At 41.2% G+C, this 12,499-nt stretch overlaps 1 non-coding gene across 1 annotated transcript; it reads left to right on the forward strand.

The window, feature by feature from the left end:
- The first annotated feature begins 7,391 nt into the window (after positions 1 to 7,391).
- Positions 7,392 to 7,464, forward strand: TRNAA-AGC (transfer RNA alanine (anticodon AGC)). Its single transcript has one exon. It is a non-coding gene; the product is annotated as a tRNA-Ala (tRNA).
- Positions 7,465 to 12,499: the final 5,035 nt, after the last annotated feature.

Here is a 12,499-nt window from a genome sequence, read left to right on the forward strand (position 1 = left end):
AACCCTTCTAGTTGTGTCTGTATCAGGCTTGTATGAACACAGCCCAGGCAGGATGAGGGTTCCATCATGCCAGATTTTGAACGGTAAAGCACATCTACTTGGTTTAATTAAGGCAATCCCCAAGCAGGCTTACAGCTGCACATAAACTGAAACTTTTGTGTCTAGGCACTGACAGTCTTAAGGCTTTAACACAGCAGGTAGGGTAAAATTTACTTAAAATCAACCAAAAACTCAGACTGAACTATAAATTAAGCAGTGACAAAATTAGTAAGGACAGCTATAGTATATTCAGTTCATTCTGTTAAATAGTCTAACCTTCAAGTTGATAGATACAGCATTAAAATGAAACAAGTATGTCTCAAGTTCTGTGTCCAGTATTTATCCCATATTTAAAGCATTGAAGGAAAATCTGTATTTAAAGTGTTGAAGGAAATGGGGTTTGGACCTCAGAGATAATTTTACTGAAAAGCAGTATCAAAATATGGAATTGGACAGCAAAATTCACACCATCCTGTGGAGGGAAAAAACCCACAAAAAAACCCCTCAAACCCCAACAGACAGCACCTCACTAACTGCACTGTAAATCACATGAAAAACAACACTGGAGACATGTCATGAGTCAGAAGAAATCGCCCAGAATCCCTGTGTCTGTTCTTAATGGCCACAAAGAGAATAAAACTTGATTTGCTGATGGAGATGTTATTGCTTGTTCATAAAATTCTGCCTCCATTTTGCCATCATTCATTGATTCATACCCAAAGCATAAGCCATAAACATGCTAAAGAAATCCCAAAACATAAGAACCAACCAGAAAGAAAAAAGCCAAAATCAAAACATAATAAACCCTAGAAAGATTTGCTACTTTTAATAATATTTGCTACTGCTGTTACTACATTTGAGGAAAATCAGTATAGTCCATCTGGGAGCTAATGTACCAGTACAAAATTCTGTAATATTGGTCAAAGGATCAGCTTAGCCAGGCATCCTGAGTAACTTCAGTTACCATTAGCAGCCACAACAGAGACTTGCAAAGGCCAAAATAATTCATATTAAATATACTGCTTTTGTAAGAAGTACAACACCATAATGTTCTTTGAGTATATTTATGAGATTAGCATTTAGGTTAACACTGTGCTCTCGGTGTACTAATAAGAAGACAATGATCTCAGAGCAAGATCATTTTATGCTACTCTGTCATCGCCCTGAGGGCCAATACAAAAATCACCCTCATTATTTCAACCTGTAAAATCTCAAACTTTATGGGAGAGTTGAAATACCAAGAAAATATACAAATTACCATTCTCTTTTTTTAAAAGGATCCATGGATTTTAAATTTCCATCTAGGTTTTCATATGGATTCCAAATTGGCAATGATTTAATTCTGTTTTCAGATGGGGAAATAGGAAGTCATACATTAACATGCTTATGCATTTAGGTTTTTTTTCTAGGAAAATGGCTAGACTCACATCACAACTTATTCCAAATTTTTTTTGAAGACGTTGTATCCCTACTAACTTAATGAGTGTTTAAAAGTTTCAACATCACAGAGCTCATGTACAATGCCCTCCTTGAAATAGACAGGATGACAATATAGAAAAACTGTATTACTCATTTTACATACAAAACAAACTGTTTAATAGTTAATAGTAAAAATCAAACAAGGTTGTTACAAAAGTAGTGAGATGGACTATGCCTGAATCCCACTGGATCTGCAAACCTTTGTATTCTAAATCACCACTGCAAGAATCTAAATTTTCTCTACATTCCTTATAACTCCACATAGGAGAGAATGTGTGCTAGTTATGCCTAGGCCACCTGGCTAATCAGCTATCACTAAACAGCACATACAAGATTTTCCTTGTGTTCATTCAGTGTCTCTTCCAAGCCACGGATTTACACAGAATAGTAGACAATTTCTTTATCTTTTGGCTTTTTATCCATCTTTCACCTTTCATGCCAAACTTAACAGGGTTGAAAATGAAGATTTTTCACAGCTTAGAAGACTTAAGAAGACTCAGATCCCTATATCCTGTGGTTTTTAGTAAGGAACAGAACTATGTACTCACTAAATGAGATTTTATCCAGAACAACACAGTAGTTTTAAGAACAATAACCTCATCCAAATAAATAAACCAACCATTTATAAAAAGCCTCAAGGAACTGGTTCTATGGAATGAACTGAAAAACGTATTTGGCTGCAATATTCAAAGACTAGAGGGTTAAGATACAGAGCTCACTGAAGTTCAGTGTATGTTTAACATCTGATAACTTAGATCCGTATGAAAATCTGAGAGCTTTTCTTTTTTAAATTTATACACTGCCATGGCATACAATAATTTTAAACTAGAACAGGGAAACCAGACATCACTAGAGGAGCTGCATTCATTGATGAAGCTACTTGCTTACAGTGTATTCAAAGCATCACAACCATGCTGAATTAAGACCACAAAAAAGTTTAGAATAGCACCCACTTCAGCAGGTTCTTCAGCCCAAGTTATCCTCTGATTTGAGTCTTCCGCTTCTCTCCTGGGCTTAACGTTACATGTTAAGCAAACTCTGGATGAGCAGTATCAGAAGTAAATAAAATAACAGCTATTAAAATTTACTAATGCAATGTAAATTGTAAATAGTGTTGTTGTAGGTGTTGAGAACAACTGAAGGAGGACCGGAGCCTGAGTCATGACAGCACAGGAATAAGAAGCACTCCACAGGAACCCACAAAACCACCCCTCCACTGAGGAGCAGCACTGCCCCACTGCACCTCCTCCTTCAAACACACACCCCCATGACTCCAAAACTAGATTTTGTGAGACCCACTAAGACAAACCACCACAACCAGAAAACCCCACGGTAAAAGGCTGTGCACAAACCTCCTCCACCTGCTTTGTCTTTCAGTGGTCTCAGCCCAGAGTTGCTCCAGGTGACAACAGAGCAGACACAGCTCTCCCCACGCCACATGTTCCCACCTTCCCGGCCTCTCAGGACCTGGCCTCTGCTACGCCCTTCCCAAGCACGCCCTGCCCTGTGCTAGAACCTCCTGTGGAGGCATGTGCTTCCACCCACCCCCATGGCAACTCTGTCCTCCAGGTCGGCTGCTGCCCTCCTTTTATTCCTTTATAGATGGAGCGGTGAACAGGTGGTGCTGCGAGGTTTGTCATGGTGTCAACAGGGAAGTGCTGTAGCTGTGTCTCCTCCTAATGCATGAGGCAGCTGTTGGTATGGCTGGTAAGTCTTCAAAAGAAAAGCCTGCCTGATGGTCAGCTCTTCTGTTCCCCCCTAAGCTGCCTTCTGTATCATCAGGGGAAAAAGGTAATGGTGGAAAGAGCAGATATTTATCCTAGTTTTCCCAAGTGCAATGGCTGTAGGTAGCAGGAATATCAGCCGAGTGTGTATGCCTTTAAATGGATCTAAGTATTTTTTTCATAATGTAAATTCATAATTAGGTCTGTGCTCATGCATTTTCCTACGCATTGCTTTGAGGGTGGAGATTGGAAAACAATTGTGAAAAATGTGTACCAATATGTGTTTAAAGAGAACAGAATTTTCATTTTCCAGACACATTCCTGATAGTTTCTAACACCTGAGAGCATGACTTCTGAATAATTTGGATATGCAATATATCTTTCTCTCTCACTTTTTTTTTTTTTTTAAGGAGATCATAGAAGATAAGGGTTATTTGCAACTGTAAAAGCTGTTCTTGTCTTGCAAAACAATCTCTGCTTCTGTACTTTTGACACCAAACATCAGGTTAACTGTTAGCAAGAAAAGGCAGTTTTATCAGTAAGTGGTAAAACCCACCTTTGGTTTATACAGCCAGCAGGCTTGGTGAAACTGTGTAGGCTAAGGTGCTCCAACTTACACCCTTCTTCCTCAGCTCCTTGGAGTCTCTGAAGTTTCGGCAATAACACATCTCCTGTGTGTTTGTAACCTTGCTATTTTTATGTATTGCCAAATATTTTTCCCGAAAAAAAGTAAAAAAAGAAAAAAACAGAAATTCATTGATTTCTTTCAGCAACAGCTGAGCTGTTTTTATGTAGCTCTTGAGTTCTTCTTTTGCTAAATGTTGTTAGTAAAATTACAGCTACTTCAGCACTTCTCAAATAAATAAAAAGGCTATGAAAAAATGTTAATGGTGTTAGACAGCTTGAAACAAGATCAGTGCAGAATCTTGAGTTGTTTACCAGTCATTTATGATTATAACAACAGTTGAATTGTTAGCCATCTCTAAACAACTTCCTGTGAAGAAAGCTTTATTTTCTCAGACGAGAAAGACAAAAATAAGGTGATTTTTTTTTTTTTTAAATCCAAATAGTTGACCCGGAAGTTACTCAGGAATGCCTGGCCTAAATATGTTCTTGTCATCACTGCTAAATAATGGAATAATGAGTGTTGGTTAGCTAACTTGCTCTAAATTCCTAGAGATGATCAAGTAAGCAGGTGCTTTTAGGCCCAGATGAGCATCCAAGGTGGTTCGTGCTACAAAAATAAGATCATATGAAAAAATGTGCCCTACTTCAGTTGGATTTTGTATCACAGTTTTCCACCTAGTGTTTTGAACAGAAAATCTGCTGAGGTGCCTGTGCATGTTCTAGCAGCTGCCACAGAAAATTGAATTATTTACATGACAACGATCTCTCCTTACTTCACAAGTGTTACATCATTTTCACACTGTTTTTAATCTTTTTAACATTCTACAAATACTGAAAAACTATACACAATCAATCACCCTCTCCTCCCCTTCAAAAACCTTGGGTTTAACTGATAGGACTAGCTTTAGGATTTAAAAAAAAATGAAACAGAATACTACCAACCAACCAACAAACCAAAAAAATCAGGTATAGTTTAAACATACAGCTGGCCATAAATCCAGAGCAACTTTATACCTGATTAGTACTCTCACTTTTACCATTAGTGGTATTAGAACTAACAGCTATATTTTTTTCTGAATGCCATTATTTTTTCTTCCCCTTCCTATTTTCTTGTGGTTGGCACTGTCAAAAAATTGTAGCAAATCAGTGCTGACCCTTGTCAAGCATGAAGTGAATACTGCCACATAAAGACAGTGGGTTAGTTTCAGCTATTCCTAGTCTGTGTTGCCACCTGCCAAAGAATCCAGCTCCAGGAACAACTGAATTTGCATGTACAGTAGCTCCAAACCATCCATCACATGTCAGGGCTACATAAAATGATTCAGCATCAGAAGTAAAAACAAGCCAGGCTGGTTAGAAATCAGTCAGGTGCTGATCTTACCTCCACTCATGCTCTGATGTGATTTCTTCTTCGCCTGGCTTAAACTTGATGGATGAGTAACTTCTCCCATTCTGCTGTGGAGTGAGAAATGCTGCCTGGCTTAACAAGGAGCAATTGTCTGGTTTAGGGCTGACAGGGCAGGAACAATCTCCTCTGTAAATGAAGATGTTCAAGCAGCAGTCAGAAAGTCACTGGGTGGCAGATTATGGGCTGTATGATTTGGCTGTATGTGCGAGAGCAGAGAGAGCTTATGGAGAAGAGCGGAAGTGAACACTGCCATGACAAATCAGGCGGAGTTCGTAAACTCTTCTCATCTTACAGAAAACCAGAGCCAAACCCAGCTCTCTTGCTTGGTGTATCACTTTATGTTTCAAATAGATATCTGAGAAGCCTCTGTGGTTAAAATAAGTAGGGGAAAGATGTAAATTGGAGCTCACCACTTTGGTTTGGTTCAGCCCAAAAAACCTGGGTTGATCAAGTTATGTGTATGTGAAAGTTGTTACAGGTGTGTTCACATTATTTTTGTATCAGAAATAGTGTGGCCAGCAGGATCAGGGCAGTGATTGTCACCCTGTACTCAGCACTGGTGAGGCCTCACCTCGAGCACCATGTTCAGTTCTGGGCCCCTCACTACTAGAAGGACCCTGAGGTGCTAGAGCAAGTCCAGAAAAGGACAGGAGCACAAGTCCTATTGAGCAGCTGAGGGAGCTGCAGCGGTTTAGCCTGGAGAAAAGGAGGCTCAGGGGAGACCTTGCCACTCTCCACAACCACCTGAAAGGAGGGTGCAGCCAGATGGAAGGTCGGCCTCTTCTCCCATGCAGCTTGGGACAGGACAAGAGGACATAGTCGTAAGCTGCACCAGGGGAGGTTTAGTTTGGACGTCAGACGGAATTTCTCCACAGAAGGGGTGATTAGACATTGAAATGGGCTGCCCAGGGAAGTGGTGGAGTCACTGTCCCTGGGGGTGTTTAAGGAAAGACTGGACATGGCACTTACTGCCGTGGTCTCGTTAACGTGGTGGTGTTCAGGCGTAAGTTGAACTCGACGATCTCTGAGGTCTTTCCCAACCTACTTGATTCTGTGAAGCAGAAGCAAGGAGGCAGGGGGGAGGAGGCAAGTGGCACGGGATTTTGGAACACCAAAGGAAAGGGTTTGTGGAAGGAGAGAGGGCTGTCCCGAGGAAGCAGGGAAGCTAACGCGAGGAGCCCAGGCTCAGGGGCGGGTCCGTGGCGGGGCGCAGCGGCAGGGGCCAGGGCCGGAGCCCCCGGGACGAGCGCGGAGCGGCCCCTGCAGCCGGGACACCGCGGCTCCGGGGCGGCCGCGCCATCGCTGCTCCCTGGCGGGGACGGGGCCCGGCCCGGGGGGCTGTGGGTGCAGTCTGGGGGGGCCATACATCATCATGTGCCGCGCTTTATGCGGCGTGTCAAGTCACGTGAGCACGGGTGTGTTCATTTTTTAAAAACCAGTGGTTTAAGGCTGTTAAAAGGAATGTATTAATTACAGGCAAGTGCATTTGGTGAGGTAATAAATAAGAAAAATACAGAGCTGGTTTATTTTCACATGACTCTCTCACCTCAGAGAAGCCAGACACATTCCAAAAAGATGTATGTGTGTATTTATATGAGAGGATGTGGGTGTGCATATATATATGCACACACACACGTATAAGTTTTGACTATAAAACTCCGTTTCAGTCAAGCATATAATATTTTTTTTCCTTCATTAAACGCTTCCTGAACTAGTCTTTATACGTGCATGCCCTGAAAACTGGAAAGAACAGGGGGTTCCTGGAATTTGGACGAGTTGTTCAATAAAAGTAGGGCTTCTTTTTTTTTTTTTTTTTTCCCTTAAAACAGACATTTGGTTTCTTTTAAGTCACTCGATCTTTTGGAGAGCTTCTTGTATGGAAACAGCTAAATAACGAAGACTCGTGTTATAAAAGGATGAATAAGATTGTTCTCGTAGTGTACATGGTGAAAGACGGTGTCCCACGATTGCAGCTGCGAGCTGCAGTCAGTTGTTGGTGAGTGGAAAGAATGACTCAGCAAGAAGCAGCGAATCTATAATCCAGCATAGTTGTGTTGTGGGCTTTTCTAAGTTTAGAGTGTGTATATTCAGGTTTTAAGGATCCCGTAGTGGGCGGGGAATTAGCTCAAATGGTAGAGCGCTCGCTTAGCATGCGAGAGGTAGCGGGATCGATGCCCGCATTCTCCAGTGTTTTCCGTATTGATTTCGTTATAAACAACACGGCCGCAGTTATTTTCCTATTCGCGCTTAATTTTTCTTGTATAAGGGTGTAAAGAAACCTGAAGGACCTGTAAATTAAAAAAAAAAAGGCATATTGATTTAAATATTTCATTTTTTCATTTCAAAATCAGATGTTTGTTCTTTTGCAGAGAGGAAGTAAAAAATATAATATTTGCATGAAATAACGAAATTTACTGAGATTTTAATGCAATAATAAATGACATGTAAAAATTACTGAGGAAAGGAAATAGGGAATTTTTTGATTGGTCGTTAAGTATTTGGTTAATGATTTCATTCAGTAGTTAACTTCACATTTGATACTATAGTTTAGTGTGTAGTGAACAAAATTTTGTATTCATGGTTTGAGTAAGACTCATTGTTTCTGCTCTATTTTGGTTGTATAGGCTGTTTATTAGAAAGAGTGGGCTAGAACATTGTATAGTTCTTTTGCACCTGGTAGCAAGATTGTACCTTTTGCTTGTGAATTTTCACATCTCCGAAATACCATGGACATTTTCTCTGTAAATCTATGCTTGCACATTTTAAGTCTTCATGAGGGTTTTATTTGGTTTCGTGGTTTGTTTGTTTGTTTGTTTTTAATTTTGGTTTTATTTTTTTACTTGCTCATTCAGATATTTAATTGCTTGTACTTAGAGGCAGCATGAGAAAACGAGCAGAACCTGCTTCCTATAAGTACAGGGAATTTGTGCAGTCAGGATCTTGGGAGTGGCACATATTAAAACAAATAGAAATGGGAAACAAAAGATATTCATTAGATTCCATTTTAAGGGAGGAGGAGGTACCCTGCTATATGGATTTACAAGTAGCACCTGTGAAGAAAGTAAGGGAGCTTGGAGATCTTCCTGTGACCATGACAAGAAAGGAATTAACTTCTAAGTGGAATGGGATAGAAACTGGATTTGCTTATTTCTCTTGTATTGCTGAAGTACTGGAGAGAAAAGAGAAATTGTGGCTTGTAAGACTGCTTGATGCCTCTTAAAATGAAGTCTAATGGAGAGAAAAGTATTATGGTCTTGTCATGAGTCCTCTCTGGACTCAGGTAATGATTTAAATGTCTATTTGCCTGGAATGAGACTCTTCAGTAGTCTTCTGTGTGATTATTATTGCTTCTGTGTTTTCTGTGTTTCTGTTACTGCTTAATACCTGACACTTTCTGTGCTTTTAAAGAGGATGAATTATGTTGTTGTTCTTGGCTGTTCAAGTGCAAGTTGTGCACTGATGGAATGAGGGAATTTGGGGGGGGCTCTGTTCGAGTGCAGTCTGCAATCACTGGAAAAGCTGTGGCTTCTGACTGAAAGCTCTCAGGACTAATAACTTTTCATTACATTTATGCCCAGCTTCCTACATTGCAGCATTTCTGTCTATTAGGGCTGGTAAACACTGGAAAAGCTTTCTTCCAATTCTTTTGGTCTAAATATGAATAGCAGTAAGAGTTTTTTTCTCATCCCCTGTGGTGTTTTATGTCCTTATTTTTTAGCTAGACTATCCTGTGAAGAATTTACTGGATTGAGAGATGCAAGGGTCCTGGCTCTCAAAAGAACTACCTATGGAAGGATACTACTTACTTATGGGTAAGTAGTTCCCAGAGCCTCATGTCAAAGGAGTAACCACTCTGGGTCTGTCTGTGCCTTCTGAGTCAGAAGTTGCATAGAACTATTCTATGTAAAGAACCATGAGGGAATTCCGTTTTATTTGATTTTTATTATTTTTATTACTGTTACCACTCATACTTTACACTACAGTCCTCTGGATTATCATGTTTAAATCAGTTACACAAGTTTGTTATTAATGCTGAATAATAATTTGTTTGTACTAAACTTGCTGAAAGATATTGCTATGTCTTTGCTGTAGTCTGCAAATGGGAAATAACTCTTCCTCAGTTGTCTTTTATCAGTACTTTGTTCCAAATATTACTTAGAAAATCTTTCCAGGCTGAGATGGAGCTTGGGGACCATCTTATAGCAACCTGGAGACAGTGTTTTACATGAGGGCCATCTGTAGAATCTGCACTCAAAAATCTCAACTCTGTGAAATGCTTCTTTTAAATAAAATTATTTCGTAACATGATTGTAGAACATTTGTTTTCTGAGCTGAGCACACTGCAGTTCTGATTTTTCTCTTGATGGGTATTGTGTGATATTTGACAATAAAGTTTATGAAAGTTTTTTTCTGATATGACTACCATTATCCTATTTTGACCAAGTTGTAAGCAAAAGTTGTGTTTTGAACTCTTTTTGAAGAGAGTGAGAGGTGAGTTCACTACCATGTGTAAGCACTTAGAATCCTGGAACCACAGAATGGTTTGCATTGGACAGGACCTTAAAGATCATCTTGTTCCAACTCTTCTGCCATGGGCAGGGACACATTCCTCTAAAGGAGGTTGCTCTGAGCAACCAACCAACCTGGCCTTGAACACTGCCACAGCTTCTCTGGGCAACCTGTTCCACTGCCTCACCACCCTCACAGTAAAGAATTTATTCCTAATATTGAACCTAAACCTACCCTGTCTCAGTTTAAGGCTGTAGCCCTTGTCCTAGCACTGCATGCCCTTGTGAAAAGTCACCCTCCAGCTTTCTTCTAGGCCCTCTTTAGGTACTGGGAAGCTGCTTTTGCTGGAGCCTTCTTTCCTGCAGGCTGAACAATCCCAACTCTCTCAGCCTGTTTGAAAGGAAAGGAAGTTACACCTTTAAAATGTGTTCAGCTTGCAGTTGTCATGTATTCTTCCTCTCAAATTCAATGTTGAAAAAAATTACATTTTTCCCAGTAAACTTTGCCCAATATTAGAAGCTTTTAGAAGGTTTTAGAGTCATTCAGCAGAGGTTTCCTCACCTAGGCCAGCGACCTTATGCCTTTTTTCCATTTTGACCCGTTTTATTTCCCGTGGTTGTAATTAGTATCGCAGTAATTTGTTGCTGCTAAGCATAAGCCTTGACATCTAGTGGATGGGTCTGGATACAGATGGACTGTGGAGCCTTCTGTGTGCTTTCAGAGACTCATGGAATACCAGTAGGCTTTGGTTTGGTAAGCCTATGGCTGTATTGCTGTTGTGTCTCAAGACATGCAGGTGTGCTGTTAGCATAGAATCACCTAAAAAAGAAGGCTTAATCCTTAAAAAAAAATAAATGCACAGGCATTGGGTGGCCATTGTGCTTCTTTCTGACCTTGGAGCTGAGCAGGTTTTATCTTAATGCAAGTAGGAGAACAGCCTGGTTACATTCTGGAAGGACCACAGTGGACAAGGCTTGTGTAGTGGTCTCTAATAGCCTCCCGCACCTGCTCTTGATTCCAAAAAATAGAAGGATAACTCGTGGAACCTTTTTTTTCTGTTCAAGGCCACAATCTTTTCTACAGTGATGTTACAAGAGGGGAGAACTTTTTAAAATATTATGACTTTTTTTTTCAGTATCCTTACTACTTCCACAAAAATATTAAAATAGGCTACACAAGAGAATCCCTACAATCAGCTTGTTTTGACAACAGAAAGCTCCACGGGTCATTGAAATGCAGCTTAAGGAACAGTTTCACTGTACTGGAAAAGCTTACTTCTAATTCTTTTGGTGTAAATATTGAAACTCCTGCTTATTTCTGTTACAAAAATCGGGTCGAAACTAGTAACTTGATAAAAGAAAATAGAAATCAATGGAAGAAGTAAAAACTATTGTAGATTTATCATTTTTATGTATGCAGAGACAGCAAAACCAGTATTGGGCTAAAACGAACAAAGGATAAATGAAGGGAGGCAGAGCATTTTGTGTGAGGGTGGGGATGGTGCTGTTCAGGGCCAGGAGTTGGACTCCATGGTCCTTGTGGGTCCCTTCCAACTCAGCATATTCTTGTGCTTGAGTCCTCGCTGCTGAACAGGTTTCAGGTTAGCTGGAAGAAAAACATCTTGCATCATTGCTCTTTCTGATCTCTACCAGAAGAATCTGTGAAGGAGTTTAACTCTCTCTTTATAACCTGTAAAGGAAACAACTGAGTGTTATCTATAAAATAGGATGTCAAGAACAGCATGTAGGTGTCGGTTAGCGAGGTGCGTGTGTGACAGGCTTTTTTTGTTAGAGACTGCTTCTGGCAGCAGCCCAGTGCTCAGGCTCCAAGTCCTCCTGGGAATCCCTCATTGCACTGACCCCGGCACAGGTTTTTGGATGTGTTCCCTTTCAGGTGTGTTCGCCTGCAGGTTGCTTTGGTGTGCATTTCCCTCATGTCCACATGAACGCCGACACGGCCCTTTTGGATTCTTCCTGAGCCTGCTGCCCTTCACCAGCACTCTGCACAGGGAGCTGCTTTTTCCCACCTGCCTGCGGGTCCCAAGCTCGGTGCAGGTTGTGGGTCCCGGGTAGGATGTGCGAGGTGCTACCGCAGTGGCCACCTTCAGCTGAGCTCAGCATTGGCTCCTGGGGAAGGGCCTGGAGCTTGTGTTTTGTAATAGACTCCTGCAGGTGAAGAAACATTTGGCATCGTGGCTAGACATTTGTGGAATTAATTTTCCACCAGTTCTTATGCTACCGAATGTCAAATATTTCAGCCTTTGAAACTGTCACATCATCCGGAGGAGCTAATTCCAATTGCCACCTCTTTTGATTTATTTCTTCTGGCATTTCTGTGGCTTTGAAATTTTTATCTGTATTCTTTCCTTTCCTGCCTTTGGCACATATTAATTAATTTTTTTTTTTTTTTTCGGCTCCAAAGACCCGTGTGAATCTAAGTGCCTTGTTTGAAGCCAAGCTGAAAACCCAAAAAATTTAAGTGAAGCTTCACCGCTGTGTGCTGACTTCCTTATTACTGGGGATTAGGGTGCGGGCTGAGCGGGAGTGGCAGGGTAGGGATGCAGCCACGGGACTTTGCTCCTCAGGTGTAATAGCCCGCATGTGGCGGACGACTGGAGAGGGACGCGTATGGACCGGGGCCGGCGAGAGGGATACAGAGGTGACAGAAGCTCGCTGGCCGAGGGCGCCGGGAGAACGGGCCGAGGGCGGCTCCC

Source organism: Aphelocoma coerulescens, chromosome 2 (assembly GCF_041296385.1).
Source record: "Aphelocoma coerulescens isolate FSJ_1873_10779 chromosome 2, UR_Acoe_1.0, whole genome shotgun sequence".
Lineage (NCBI taxonomy): Eukaryota > Metazoa > Chordata > Aves > Passeriformes > Corvidae > Aphelocoma > Aphelocoma coerulescens.